We start from the raw sequence: 15,913 nt of genomic DNA, 5'->3' as shown, positions 1-15,913 counted from the left end.
CTAGCATCTTGGTCTTTTTCTCTTGTGACAGGAGGCCCTTTGGCTCTCTGAATTTGGATCACAAGCTAAAACTGGCCAAGGACCTGGTCTCTGGGGCTGGGTATTCCTTTCTTGGCACTGCAATGCCAGTGTTCCTGCCCCCCAGATCAGATAAAAGAACTGTCAGCTTCATTCACACAACATGTTTAGCTTGATTAGTGTTAGCCTTGGTTCAGTTCTCTCTGGTTTAGTTGAGGGGGGCGAAGTTAGAGTTTTCTTTAATTCCTCTATTATTTTTATATAATTCAAGGTGGCAAACACACCTAATACTCTGTTGCTCCCCCTATTTTTCCCACAACAACAAACCTGTGAAGTAGGTTGGGCTGAGAGAGAGCGCCTGGCCCAGTGTCACCCAACCAGTTTTCATGCTTAAGGTGGGATTAGAACTCACAGCCTCCTGGTGATTGGCCCAAAGTGAGTGACTCAGCTGTTTTTCATGCCTAATTTGGGGGGGGGGGTATTAGAATTCGCTATCTCCTAGTGATTGGCTCAATCACTCAGCCAGCTTTTGTGCCTAAAATGGGACTAGAACTCACAGTTTCCTGGTTTCTAGCCTGGTGCCTTCACCACTAGATCAAGCCAGCTCTCTTGTTGGTTTTATTCTGCAAGTCCAGAGCAATGGGCAAACTCAGTAATCATGTTGAGTATGCTAAGGGGAGGCAGCGAGGGTGTTCTGTACCAGCCTGCTACCGGCCCTTCAGAAAAGGCAGGGACAACCCCTTTTACAAGAAGGCAAGAGGCTGGAATTACGCCTGCCAAATTTATTGCTACAAAAACAAACGGAACAAGACAAACCAAGAAACAGGAGCTTTAAGAAACAGGAACTATCCAAGCGGTTGCCTTCAGCAAACCAGCCCTCCCACACATTCCCCTTATATAGAGTTCAGGGCGTGGCTTCTCTCTGCCTCCTTCCGAGGAGCCCCATTGCCTTCCTCTGTTTACTCCTAATTGACTGCCTCCTGCGTCAATTGAACAGGGCCATCTGTGGGTCATCTTCATCCACGCTGTCAGGCTCACACAGCTGGGTCTCCGTGGTGACCAAGTGGGAGGGGCCTGGCTGAGGGCTCTCATCAGCAAGATCTTCAACCCCCTCAGCAAGGTCTTCAACACCCCCCTCCTCCTCTGAGTCATCCGACCCAACTGCCGAACCCACAGGCTGACCCTGAATCACAACAGAGGGTGCACTGTGTCTAAAAATTGAGGCTCCATGTCTGAGGCTTTCCTTCAAAGCTGCACTGTCTTTTTTTTAAAAAAACGTAAAAGTCCCACATCATTGGGAAACACCAAGAGAAGAAAACAAAGAGCAAAGGGTTACAGGGCTTCCTTCCTCAGGATCACTGAAGCAAAGCGAAGTTTGCTCCAAAATAATTCTCAACCTGTCATCTGCCCTGATTTTACTCAGAAACTTCTCTGAGTCTAACAGGGACATGTTGTTGTAGTTGTTACTCTTGTTGTTTCTATTAATTATTATTATTATGCCCTTGATGAATGCAGGGCACTTTCGCGAACCCAGTATGTGTTTGAGAGCGATGCCCATCCTTCTACTTTCTCTCCTCTGGAACCTCATCATGTACAGTCGTTATCATAAGCGCAAAAGTTTCTTCCCTCACGAACTGGTGTAATTTTTTTCACTTGCTTGTACATTCAGCCTAAGCATTCTCTGTACATAGATTTAACTTATCTCTCCTCACCCCACTTTTGGCTCTCTAACTCCCTTCCCCACGTACCAGGGTGCGCGTCTGCGTGTGCGTATGTGAAAAAAGATGATGTCTGTGACCATGCAAAGCCTCGCACACACGAAAAGGGGTGGAACTTTGATCATGATGTTGTGGTCGTCATCTTGACTTTTTTTAAACCGCTTCTGCGGAGACGTTTGCTGCATATTCTTGAGTTGAAAATACAGTACTGCTTAATATGTATGGGGCAAGAGTGGTCCCCAACATGGTGTCCTCTAGATATATTAGGGTGGTAATTCCCAGAATGGGAAGTCAGCAACATAGCTGGAAGGCACCAGGTTGAAGAAGTGTGGGCGAAGCCAATCCAGAGCCTTTAGTTTGGCTAAAAGGAGCTTGCCTTGCACAGTAGCTTTTTAGATTTTTGAAACACTTAACTCTTAAATATATTCTGGCATTCTTCATATGGGAAGAGTATTAGGAAGGTTTATATATATTTTATATCTCTCTGAAGCTCATTCACCTTTCATCAAAATTTCTGCACCTAAATATTTGCGTGAAAAAAATAAGCTGTCTTCATGGTACCTTTGTTCTGCCTGGCTTGTTTTAATTCCCTTAAAATTCTCTTTTTCTCCCCCTCTTCTTAGGCTCTACATTTTTTTTTCTCTTGGGGGAGAGTTACAAAGGCATAAGGCCTTGGTTGAACTGAGGTGAGACTTGTTGAAGACTTGTATCTGCTAACTATAACTGTATCTTTAATAACCCCTTCTGTCTGTCCCGGAAATCCGGAGAAGTTGTTAATTTCGTTTATTAATTTAAATTTGAAAGAAAAGATACAATAAAATCAAAGCTGTGAAAAGGAACTGTCATTTTTACTATTTTTTTAGTTTGAAAGTTTATTTTTTCTTTTGAAAATTTTCAATCAACAACCCATGCTGTGTGCTCATTGCAGGAAATAAATTTGGAGATTCAGGCCTGAATAACTACATTTATTACAGATACACCTTTACAGAAATGTTTCGGGACTCACCTGATTAATGAAATCTAATTTAAAAAACTGTGTGAGGTCCATTGTAGCTGATGCATTCTGCACATATTTGGATAAGTTTACATATGTTTGCACCCAAATAAAGTGAAGTGGAAGAACGAGATATGCTTCTTTTGTCTAAGTACAGTGTTAGAAGAAGTATCCTATTTTCTGTGAATGCCTCTTCTTAATTAGAGGTGCATATTCTTAACTTCTGGCTGTGTGGGCAGCAAAACCTTGGATTATCTCATTAAAAATTCCATGAAATTATAATGGGGAAGGGCTCATTTAAGGCTTTCTGGAGAACAAGATTAGCCTTGAGGGATCAATCCAAGGACCATCTTAGTTAAGCATTTTTCTCATAGCAGCCAGATTTATATCTTGATTTTATTTACATCATCTGTAGCACAGCTGATCTATAGCCTCTAGGATATTACTCACAAGTGGGAAATTGTGAATACCCCTCCCTGTACATGGAATTATTCCAAATATTTGGAGGCCTGCTTCCTCCAGTGGTAACACTGAGTCTTGAAGACTGATAATTCTCGATATTAATTTTTAATTCACTTTTAATGTTTTATAAATATATATACTTGTTTTGTTTGAATTTATTTAGTTCTCATTTAAAGCCATGTAATGTACCGGCAGTCCCCGATTTATGTCGACAATTGGGACTGGAATGTCCATTGTAAGTTGTTGCAGTGATTAGTTGAGTTAGAACTGATTTTGGGACAATTTTTACTGCAGTCATTGTGCACATCACTGTGGTTGTTAAGTAAATTGCACAGTCATTAAGTGAATCCAGCTTCCCAGTTGCATTTTTTGACAGAAATCGGCAAAAAAGAGGTAGCACATCGCGATCACATAATAGCAGGATGCTGCAACTTGGTCATAAATGTGAGCTGGTTGCTAAGTGCCAGAAGTGTGATCATGTGACTCAGAGTAGTGTCATAGTTGAAAGTGCAAGTATAGTTTGTAAGTCACTTTTTCTAAGGCCATTGTAACTTTGAACTGTTGTTAAACGATTGCTTATAAGTCAAGGATTATGTGTAATGGACATCACCATGTCTTCTGATAGCAGAGGTGGGGAACTATGGTTCCTTCATGACTTGTGGACTCTAACTCCCAGCATTCCTGGGCCAGCATCTTAAAGTGGCAGAGGTTAAGAATCACAGGCCAAGCTGAATGGAAGCTCCAGACAATTCTTTTTACCCTCAGACCTAGAAAGGGAATGTGCTATGGATAATTTTTTAAAAATACATCAAAGATTATGAATATGAAATATTATAGAGATGCTTTGCCTCTGACTTGCAGAGGAGAAACATTAACATTTTCTGGGGCAGTATTTCTCAGCCTTGACAACTTTAAGATGGGTGGACTTCAACTCCCAGCATTCCCTAACCAGCATGCTGCCTGGAGAATGCTGGGAGTTGAAGTCCACCCATCTTATAGTTGCCAAGGCAGAAACACTACTATAGAGCAACGAGAAATTTTGTTTAATCCTTGTACTTTCGAAAAGCACCATTTCTTTTTATTTATTAACATGTTTCTCTTTAGGACAGGGTCACATCACCCTGCCAACAAAAGTGCATATAGTCAAGGCTATGGTCTTCCCAGTTGCAATGTATGGCTGTGAAAGTTGGACCATAAAAAAGGCTGAGCGCCAAAGAATTGAGGGCTTTGAACTATGGTGCTGGAGAAGACTCCTGCGAGTCCCTTGGACTGCAAGGCGATCAATCCGGTCACTCCTAGAGGAGATCAACTTCGTCTGCTCTTTAGAAGGCCAGATCCTGAAGCTAAAACTCAAATACTTTGGCCACCTAATGAGAAGGAAGGACTCACTGGAGAAGAGCCTAATGCTGGGAAAGATTGAGGGCAAGAGAAGGGAACAACAGAGAATGAGGTGGCTGGATGGAGTCACTGAAGCAGTAGACGTGAGCCTAAAGGGACTCCAGAAGATGGTAGAGGATAGGAAGACCTAGAGGAACGTTGTCCATGGGGTTGCGAGGGGTCAGACATGACTTGGCAGCTAACAACAACACCAGAAAGCACTTTTTTTCCTACGCTCAGCTGGGTCAGACCCAACAAGAATGGCTGGCCAGGTTCATACTCTGGCTGTTTATGCAACATACTTAAAGAGTGATTAAACTAAATTTTCTTGGTTTACATGACATTTAGCTAGGTTTAAAACACATGCTAACTTTGACTGTTACAGGGTTGGGTAATTGGGAGTCCTGCATATCTTGTTAACCCAAACATAGGCTCAGTTTGCACAAATATTAGAAATATTACCGCAGAGGCCAGCAGGGAGATGGCCTTGAAGGATGAACACAGTGCAGCAGCCATTAATGAATGAATGAATGAACCTTTATTGTCAAAGTACAACCATGTATACATTGAGATTGGCTGAGCCTCCCTTCGTGCCCTCACCCCCAACTCACAGTGACAACAAACCCTCCATCTTATTACACCATGTGAGCTAATTGCACAACACACCGGCCTCGCAAGTCAATTATGCATAAAGTTTATAAAAATATTTCCCATTCAAAAGCCTAACAGCCCATGGATAAAAGCTGTTTTTCAGCTTGTTGGTGCGGCTGGCTATACTCCTATATCTCCTACCCGATGGTAGGAGAGTAAAGAGATAAAAATTACAAAAATAATCAGCTTTGCCTGGAAGACAGGAAGGGTGAAGAAGAAATTCAAGATCACCCTCTTTAACTCTCTGAAATGTAAGAGAGAAGGAAACAGAAACACTGTTTGGCATTCAGGATTACAGCCTATGCCAGGGGTCTGCAACCTTGACAACTTTAAGACTTGTGGACTTCAGCTCCCAGAATTCCTCAGCCAGCTATGCAGACCCCTGGCCTATGCCAATTGAGTAGAATGTTAGTATATTGCTTATGGTCGGCTTGGTGATCTGGTTTACCTCAAAGGGCTGACAGGCTGGCTAATTTGTGCTTGTGCAACTCCTGCAGAAGTAGCTGATTAATGTCTTGAATGGAGAACTGAACCAGGGAACAGATTCCCTAGTCCAGGGGTAGGCAACCTTGGCTTTTTTATGACTTGTGGACTTCAACTCCCATGGCTGGCTCAGGAATTCTGGGAGCTGAAGTCCACAAGTCATAAAAGAGCCAAGGTTGCCTACCCCTGCCCTAGTCCAAGCATCCCTTTATATATTTTGGACCCACATTTACGACCACAATCAGGACCAGAATTTCCATGGCTAAGCAAGGCAGTTGTTAAGTCAGTTACATCCAATTTTACGACCTTTTTTGGCGTGGCTGTTAAGTGAAACACTGCAGTTGTTAAAGTCAACCGTGCAGTTAAGGAAATCTGGCTTTCCCCATGGACTTTGCTTGTTGGAAGCTGGTTGGAAGGTTGCGGATGGCAATCACGTGACCTTCGCATGCTGCAGCCATCATAAAATACATGCCAATTGCCAAGCACCCAAATTTTGATCATGTGTCTGTGGGGACACTGCAATGGTTGTGCAAAAGAGACACACAGCCCAAAAGGGACCAAAAAGACCCAAGCACCTCCCCACCAGTAATCAGCATCCAGATCAGCATAGATTAACTCCAAGGTCAACTTCAGACCAACAATCAAGTGGTAAGCAATACCCCAATCAAGAAACTGTATACACTATTGAAACAGCGACGTCTACGCTGGCTTAGGCATGTCGTGAGAATGGCCAATGGTCGGATTCCGAAAGATGATCTGTATGGAGAACTAGTGCAGGGAAAGCGCCCCAGAGGGAGACCAGAGCTGCGATATAAGGATATCTGCAAGAGGGATCTAAAGGCCTTGGGAATGGACATTAACAGTTGGGAAACCTTGACCTCTGATTGTTCAGCTTGGAGGCTAAAGACGCAGCATGGCATTCTCCAATTCGAAGAGACATTTGTGCGGCAGGCTGAGGGAAAGAGGCAGTCCTGAAACCGGCCAAATCTGGGGGCTGGACAGGGGACAGGTTGTATCTGCCCTCAGCGTGGATGGGACTGCCACTCTCGAATTGGCCTTTTCAGCCACACCAGATGCAGCTTTAGGACCCCTTTCCAGAGCACGATACCATAGTCTCTTCAGACTGAAGGATTCCAACGAATCAAGAAACTGCCAAAGAGCCAACAGTAAATAACCCAACCAATCTCCTAAGACTGGGGTCTCTAGACTTGGCCCTTTTATGACTCGTGGACTTCAACTACCAGAATTCCTCAGCCAGGCGCACCGTGCCTGGCTGAGGAATTCTGGGAGTTGAAGTCCACGAGTCATAAAAGGGCCAAGTTTGAACACCCCTGATATAAACTGACAGCAAACAGCACTCCTTACTAGCACTGATGATGTTACCTAGTTAGGGCAATGAAACGTCTGCAAGGAAACAAGCAAGCTCAGAGAGCACCAAGGACCCCTCGTGTCAACCCTGAGCTACAAGTATTCTCCTTCATTCACTGCATACATTTTTCCAAGCTTAAATCTGGCATTGTAAATTCTTCCAGAAGACAAATATCTGCATAAGATTTTGTTGCCCTAGTTCAGACATGTCAAACACAAGGCCCGGGGGCCGGATCTGGCCCGCGAAGTGGTTTCATGTGGCCCACGAAGCCATCCTGGAAACAGTGAGGGAACGGCCCCCCCTGCCTTGGCCCTGGCCCAGAGACCCTCCTTCTGCCAGAGACCCTCAGATCTGTCCCACTCCTGCCCAGGCCCCCATAGGCACCCTTGATGCCAACGATGTAGAGCTGGCCATGCCCACCCAGTAGGCCACGCCCACCCAGTAGGCCACGCCCACCTTGGCCATACCCACCCGGCCCCTTGAGGCCAACCGCAATGCTGCTGCGGCCCTCAATGAAATTGAGTTTGACACCCCTGCCCTAGTTGTTTTGACTGACATCCTGCCTATTGTTCAGGAGCACCAGTACAATTGGCATAGTTGTTAAGCAAATAACTGCAGCTGTTAAGTGAATCATGTGGTCATTAAGCAAATCTGACTTCCCCCACAGATTTTTTATTTTTTTTTTGTGGTAAATACACGCTGGTTGCCAAGCGCCCAAATTTTGATCACGTGACCGTGGGGATGCTGCAATGGGCGTTAAGTGTAAGGATCAATCGTCAGTCACTTCTTTTGGGTGCCGTTTCACTTAGAATGGTCACTAATTGAATGATTGTAAGTCGAGGATTACTTGTATGTCACGCTGACACTCTGTAAAAACTACCCTGTGAGCTGATTTAGTTTCAACCTAGAGAAAGGAGCACCCACACAAGCAGCAACTGTGTTATCCAAACACCATCATGGATGAAGAACAACAAAACAAAGCAAATGAAGGAGCTCCCCCTCCCCCCCCCCCGCTTTTCTGGCATTTGTTTGCTGTCAGATGGGAATTCATGCGACTGCCTTGTTTTTAGATTCACTTTGACGCCTACACATTATGAGACCAGCAGAGCATCCAATCCCATATTTGTGTATAAGGAATAAACAGGGAGGGTGTGTTTGGTGGAGGGAGGGGGGAAGAGACATTTTGTGCTTGCAGCAGAAGCTACGAGAAGAAATTACTATGTATGTAAAAAAAAAAAACCATGGGTATATGCCCCCTGTCCAGATGACAAATAAAACAGTGGTTTTTCCACCATGAGGTCAGTGCCGATTCTTAGCAACCACTGAGAGTGGTTTTCTCCAACTGATCTGCTTCCAGCTGCTTCTTCAGGTGTGCCCATCACTGCTGAAATGGCAGTCCATTCCGGTTATTCCAAATAAATAAAGACTATTAAGCATCCATGTGATGGATTGGTTCACAAAACATACTAAGGCAAGGGTTGGATTTCCAAAACACACATTAAAAACCACTTTAGTGCAGACTTAAATTTCTAGGCTGCTCAACTCTGCCCTGATTCTGGGTGGTCTATAAATTTAGTCTAGTAGTGTGTAATAAGATCTTAACCTAGGGAAGTAACGTCAGATTAGCAAACGTATCGATGTAACCACAGTTTATAAGCTACCGTAAAATGCAATACAGCAGAATATTAAAGTGAAATAGTTAAAAGTGTTTTAGATGTATGAAGGTTAAAATAAGACAATGCCAGAGCTACAGCGAAGAAGCATTTCTTTCTAACTTTAAATGTCAGAAGAGCAAAAGTAGCAACTTGGTTGCTAACACTTGGAAACACATCTGCAAGGAGGTAGTTCAACTGTTGGGGGTCCATGTCCCTGAGTTCACCTGCCATCAATAATTTGGCTTTAACCTAATTGTACATGGAGCACTGGAAGACATAATGAAGAATGTCTGAATAATATCCAACACCACCAAGACAAAAATGTTGATGATTGAACTGCAATGGCTTCATATTAGACGGCTGGCTGAGGAATTCTGGGAGTTGAAGTCCACAAGTCACAAAAGGGCCAAGTTTGAAGACCCCTGCATTAGTAGATAAGAGCATTCAGGTTCTTGATTACGGAAGCAATAGATGCATCTTGGTGGAGCAGTGGGCTAATGCCTCCTTAAGTAACACCAGCTGCCTGCAATTAGTGCAGGTTCACATCCCACCAGGCTCAAGGTTGACTCAGCCTTCCATCCTTCCCAGGTAGGTAAAATGAGGACCCAGATTGTTGGGGGCAATTAAGCTGACTTTGTAATAATGCCGCTTGTGGGGGGGAAAGCCCTAATAAGCAGGCATATAGATAGAATGAAGGCTATTGCTAAGCACATTGATTTGTGCTTTAGATTGTAAGCCGCCCTGAGTCTTCGGAGAACGGCGGGATATAAATGGGATTAAAAAATAATAATAAAAAAAATATCTTGGAATGCCTGCGGAGTCAAGCTGCAAATAGTTCAAACTGTAGATCAAGGGTCCCCAACCGTCGGGCTGCAGTTTATACGAAACTGGGCTGCAGGAGAAAAAAGTGAATGGACCTTTGTGTGCGAGCGCAAGTGCCTGCCGCTTGCGCAAGTGGAGCCTCAGGTGCAAGCACAAGTGTCTGCCGCGCATGTGAGTGGTGCTCACACAAATGCAGCTGTGCACATGTGGGCACCTGCCACTCACACGGTGCCCCATGTCGGGCCGGGCCGCCAAGCTGGAAAAGTTGGGGACAGCAGCTGTAGAGCAGAGGTCCCCAACCTTTTGGGCACCAAGGACTGGTTACGTGGAGAGAGGTTTTTCCGCGGACTGGAGGATGTGTGGTTTTGTGTGCTGCCTGCATCCTGTGGATGGGGCTTTCCTTGTTTGTGCGGACCGGTTGCTGGGATGCCACGGACCCGTACCGGTCCACGGACTGGGGGTTGGGGACCCCTGCTGTAGTTGTTGTTGTTGTTAGTTGCGAAGTTGTGTCTGACCCATCGCGACCCTATGGACAACGTTCCTCCAGGCCTTCCTGTCCTCTGGAGTCCATTTAGGCTCATGCTTACTGCTTCAGTGACTCCATCCAGCCACCTCATTCTCTGTCGTCCCCTTCTTCTCTTGCCCTCAAGCTTTCCCAGCATTAGGCTCTTCTCCAGTGAGTCCTTCCTTCTCATTAGGTGGCCAAAGGATTTGAGTTTTAGCTTCAAGATCTGGCCTTCTAAAGAGCAGTCAGGGTTGATCTCCTCTAGGACTGACCGGTTTGATCGCCTTGCAGTTCAAGGGACTCGCAGGAGTCTTCTCCAACACCATAGTTCAAAGGCCTCAATTCTTTGGCGTTCAGACTTTCTTATAGTCCAACTTTCACAGCCATACATTGCAACTGGGAAGACCATAGCCTTGACTATACGCACTTTTGTTGACACGGTTTTGTTGTCTCTGCTGTAGACGGTCCATCAATATGATTGTTAAGAGTTGACACTGACTTGGTGTACATAATTACATCCATCATCGAGCTAGATATTAGCAGACAAAAGAAATAGATTTAGGTTGGATACTGGGAAGAACTATCTAACCATCAATCAAACAGGCTGCCTTGTAAAGCAGTGTGCCTTGCTTCAGGCCCCTGAACAGAAGCCGAGTAGCCCTACGTCTGAAATGCTTCAGCAGATCTTGAATCATTTAGGAACTTGGACTAGAATGATTCCGAGTCCCTTCCAACTCTGTGCTTTTATTTTTCTATTATTCATAAGGCTGAGACCTAGATTAAAGCTGCCCTGGAATGCATATTTATGTAAATTAAGGTTTCGGGAACAGTTTTTTTTCCAAAATCTGCAAGATGATGGGCATAAACTAGTGATCTAAGCCCCATTCCTTCTGTCATGTATACTGTAGAAAAAGAATCGCAAGGATGGGCCAACTGTCTTGCAGGTTTTACCTCTCTGCACAAATAGCCCTGTGTGGATTCAGCCTGCGCTTGTTTTTGAGGAGGCATCCCTAGACTTGTTCCCTTTAGCTAGTTTGGTTTAGCTTTTGTGCCTGGCTATGGATTATGGGAGATGAAGTCCAGGAGGCACCATGGAGAAAATCACCAAGAATTCTTATAATAACAACAACAACAACAACAACAACAGACAAGCACCTGCAACATAACACTCCAGACTTAACAATTGTTGATAAGAAAGACAAAAAAGTCTGAATAGGGGACGTGGCAGTGCCTGGAGACAGCAGAACAGACGAGAAAGAACTGGAGAAGATAACCAAATACAAAGACCTACAAATAGAAATAGAAAGACTGTGGCAAAAGCAAGCAAGGGTAGTACCAATAGTAATAGGCGCCTTGGGTGCAATCCCAAAACAACTGGAGCACCACTTGAACACCATTGGCATTGGCAAATTCGCCATTAGTCAATTGCAAAAGGCGGCCTTACTAGGAACTGCTTCCATCCTGCGACGATATCCGTAATACCATCAAACATCCACATTTGCCTATCCCAGGTCCTTGGTAAGGACTCGATAGGTAGAAAAAAATGCCAAATCCAGTCTGAACATCTGGCTGACTGTGCGATGATTAATAATCATAATAATAAAGTTGGAAGGGACCTTGGAGGTCATCTAGTCCAACCCCCTGCTCGGGTAGGAAACCCTATACCATTTCAGACAAATGGCTGTCCAGTCTCTTCTTAAAAACCTCCAGTGTTGGAGCATTCACAGCTTCTGGAGGCAGGTGGTTCCACTGGTTAATTGTTCTAACTGTCAGGAAGTTTCTCCTTAGTTCTAGGTTGCTTCTCTCCTTGACTAGTTTCCATCCGTTGCTTCTTGTCCTGCCTTCAGGTGCTCTGGAGAATAGCTTGATTCCCTCTTCTTCTTCTGTTTCTTGAGAAGAGGTTTTGGAGGGAGTGTTTGGAGGAAGGGCAGTAAGACTTGGAGGTGTTCCTGGAATGTATTCCCAAAATTGGACAGTACAGATAGTCCTCGACTTAACAACCACAATTGAGCCTAAAATTTATGTTGTTAAGGAGACATGTTACATTTGTCCCATTTTACGACCTTTCTTGCCTCAGTTGTTAAGTGAATCACTGCAGTTGATAAGTTAGTAACCCGTTTGTGAAGTGAATCTGGCTTCTCCAGTCAGTGACTTTGCTTGTCAGAAGGTCGCAAAATGGAAACACATGACCTTGCGACAATGCAACCATCATAAATATGAACTAGTTGCCAAGTGTCCGAATTTTGATCACACGATCATGGGGATAGTGTAAAGATCGTGACTGTGAAAAACGGTCATAAGTCACTTTTTTTAGCGCTGTTGTAACTTTGAACAGTCACTAAATGAACTGCTGTAAGTTGAGGACTACCTGTAAGAACCTTCTGAGGAATAATCAAAGAATATAGGTAATCCTCGACTTATGACTACAATTGAGCCCCAAATTTCTGTTGCTAAGCAAGACACACATTAAGTGAATTTTGCTCCATTTTACAACCTTTCTTGCCACAGTTGTTAAGTGAATTACTGCAATTGTTAAGTTACTAATGTGGTTATTATGTGAACCTGACATCCCTATTGCCTTTTCTAGTCAGGTCACAAAAAGGGATCACGTGACCACAGGACACTGCAACCGTCATAAATACATGCCAGTTGGCAAGCGTCTGAATTTTGATCATGGGGATGCTGTAACGGCCATTAAGTGTGAAAAATGGCCATCGGTCACTTTTTTCAGTGCTGTTGTAACTTTGCGGTCACTAAACAAACAGTTGTAAGTCGAGGACTACCTGTAACCCTCTTCCCTCATTTGCCTAGCACAAGTGTAGGCAACCTTGGCTCTTTTATGACTCGTGGACTTCAACTCCCAGAATTCCTGAGCCAGCATGGCTCAGCATGGAAACCTCTCCCTTTCTCCTCAGCATGGCTGGCTCAGGAATTCTGGGAGTTGAAGTCCATGAGTCATAAAAGGGCAAAGGTTGCCTACCCCTGGCCTAGCACGAGTCTGTTGGGAGCTATGCCAACTTGAAAACTGCCCACTGCAACCCAGAGCCCATTGTAGCATGCTTTGGCACATGTTTCTGTTTCATCAGCGCTTGCCATCTGTGGGAAGAGTATGATTAGCTCACAAGCTTCTGGCTTGTGTAATGATCGGACCACAAACCCACACAGGACAGGATTCAACAAAATAACAAGAGTATAGTGAAAGGAGCAATGCTTTGATTTTTTATACCAAAGCAGTGTTTGGAATTACGACAAGAAGCAACCGGCAGTTCAGTTATTGGTGAGTATAATAGCACTGGAAAGTCCAGGTTCGGCCTCCACTCACCCACCTATTTTACCTGGGTTGGTACAGTAGGTTAAGCAATAATATGGCCGGTTTGGTTTTCTAGGTCAATCAGTCTGTTTACAATCTATTATTTATGTGTTCAATGGCAGACAGGCACAGCCAAATAGCCATATGTGGCCCATGGGCCATATAATGCCCAGTTCTGTTCTAGAGGGTAGCAGTCACGGCAGAAAAAGCCCGACTTAAGGTTCCGATCCAATGGAACTCCTTAATAGACAGGACCTGTTCCAATATCTCAGGGGCTGCCACAAGGAAGAGGGAGTCAAGCTATTCTCCAAAGCGCTTGAAGGCAGGACAAGAAGCAACGGATGGAAATTAATCAAGGAGAGAAGCAACCTAGAACTAAGGAGAAACTTCCTGACAGTTAGAACAATTAACCAGTGGAAGAACCTGCCTCCAGAAGCTGTGAATGCTCCAACACTGGAAGATTTTAAGAAGAGACTGGACAGCCGTTTGTCTGAAATGGTATAGGGCAGGGGTCTTCAAACTCGGCCCTTTTATGACTCATGGACTTCAACTCCCAGAATTCCTCAGCCAGCATGCCTGGCTGAGAAATTCTGGGAGTTGAAGTCTATGAGTCATAAAAGGGCCAAGTTTGAAGACCTCTGGTATAGGGTTTCCTACCCGAGCAGGGGGTTGGACTAGATGACCTCCAAGGTCCCTTCCATCATCATCATATTATATTATCATTATATCATTATATCATCATCATCAACAACAACAACAACATTATATTATTATTATTATTATTATTATTATTATTATTATTATTATTATTATTATTATTATTATTATTTTCTGCAAGAAAAACCATCTAGCTCAGAGAGCACCACGAACCCCACATTTCAATCTCAAGTAACATTCTCTTCTATTGATTTCTCTTAGCTCCCAAATTGTTCCTCCTGTCCCCAGGCCTGCATCAAAAATACCCTTCAATGCACTTTAGGCATCCTTCTTGCTTCCTTGAAGTTGCCCAGCTGGGGTGGCCCTTGAGAAGAAGAGATATTGTCAGATGTGCCAGCACTCACCAGGGCAGGGGTAGGCAATCTTGGCTCTTTGATGACTCATTGCTGACTCAGGAATTCTGGGAGTTGAAGTCCATGAGTCATAAAAGAGCCAAGGTTGCCTACCCCAGCACCAGGGCAACATGCGCTTAATGCCTGTGTTCTTGTTTATTTACTAGTAGTCCTTGACTTACAACCACATTTGAGCCCAAAATTTGCTAAGTGAGACAGTCATTAAATTAGCTTTGCCCCATTTTATGGTCTTTCTTGCCACCGTTGTAAAGTGAATCACTGCAGCTAATGGATTTGGCTTCCCCACTGACTTTACCAGGTCACAAAAAGGGATTGCATGAACTCAGGACACCGCAAACATCATAAATATCTGCCCGTTGCCAAGCATCCAAATTTGATTATGTGACCCTGAGAATGCTGCAACACTCCTAAGTGTAAAAAACAGATACAGGTGGTCCTCAACTTACAACAACTCATTTAGTTACTGTTTCAAGTTACAATCGCACTGAAGAAATGGCTTATGACCGTTTTTTTATTCTTATGACCATCGCAGCATTCCCCCACGGTCACATGATCAAACTTCAGACGCTTGGCAACTGACTCGTATTTGACGGTTGCAGTGCCCCATTGCCATGTAATCACCTTTTGTGACCTTCTGACAAGTAAAGTCAATGGGGAAGCCAGATTCACAACAACCATGTTACTAATAACTACAGTGATTCACTTAACAATTGTGGCAAGAAAGGTCATAAAATGGAGCAAAATTCACTTAACAAATGTCTTGCTTAGCAACAGAAATTTTGGGCTCAGTTGAGGTCATAAGTCAAGGACTATCTGTAGAAATTTTTTTTCCAATGCTGTTGTAACTTTGAACACTCATTAAACCAGGGGTAGGCAACCTTGGCTTTGTTATGACTCGTGGACTTCAATTCCCAGAATTCCTAAGCCATCCATGCTGAGGGGAAAGGGAGAGGTTTCTAAGCAGAGCCATGCTGGCTGTGGAATTCTGGGAGTTGAAGTCCACGAGTCATCAAAGAGCCAAGGTTGCCTACCCCTGCATTAAACAAATGATTGTAAGCCAAGGACTACCTGTGTCTAGCTGTTGAATTCAGAAGCATTTAGATGTGTGACATCTCCCTACCTAGCTGCACTCTCTTTCAATTGGGTGAGTCCTCACATTTTATGAGAAAATTCCATGTATATCCTGGGCGCTGCTTATCACCACTCCAGTCCAAAGGTTATCCAAAAAGGTTAAATCATGGCAAAATTTACAATTGAACTTTGGACGCTTGGTTCAATTGGATGCTTGAACCTTCATTTACATACTCCAAAGGCTACAACTCTACTATCTAACAAAAAGGCTACAACTCCACTATCTAACAAAAAGGCTACAACTCCACTATCTAACAAAATGAAATTCAATGGTGAAAAAAGTAAGGTTCTACATTTAGGCAGGAAAAATCAAATGCACAGTTATAGTATAGGTGGTTCCTTGCTTGA

This window comes from Vipera ursinii (genome assembly GCF_947247035.1).
Source record: "Vipera ursinii genome assembly, chromosome: 1".
Lineage (NCBI taxonomy): Eukaryota > Metazoa > Chordata > Lepidosauria > Squamata > Viperidae > Vipera > Vipera ursinii.
This window is presented reverse-complemented; position numbering follows the sequence as displayed.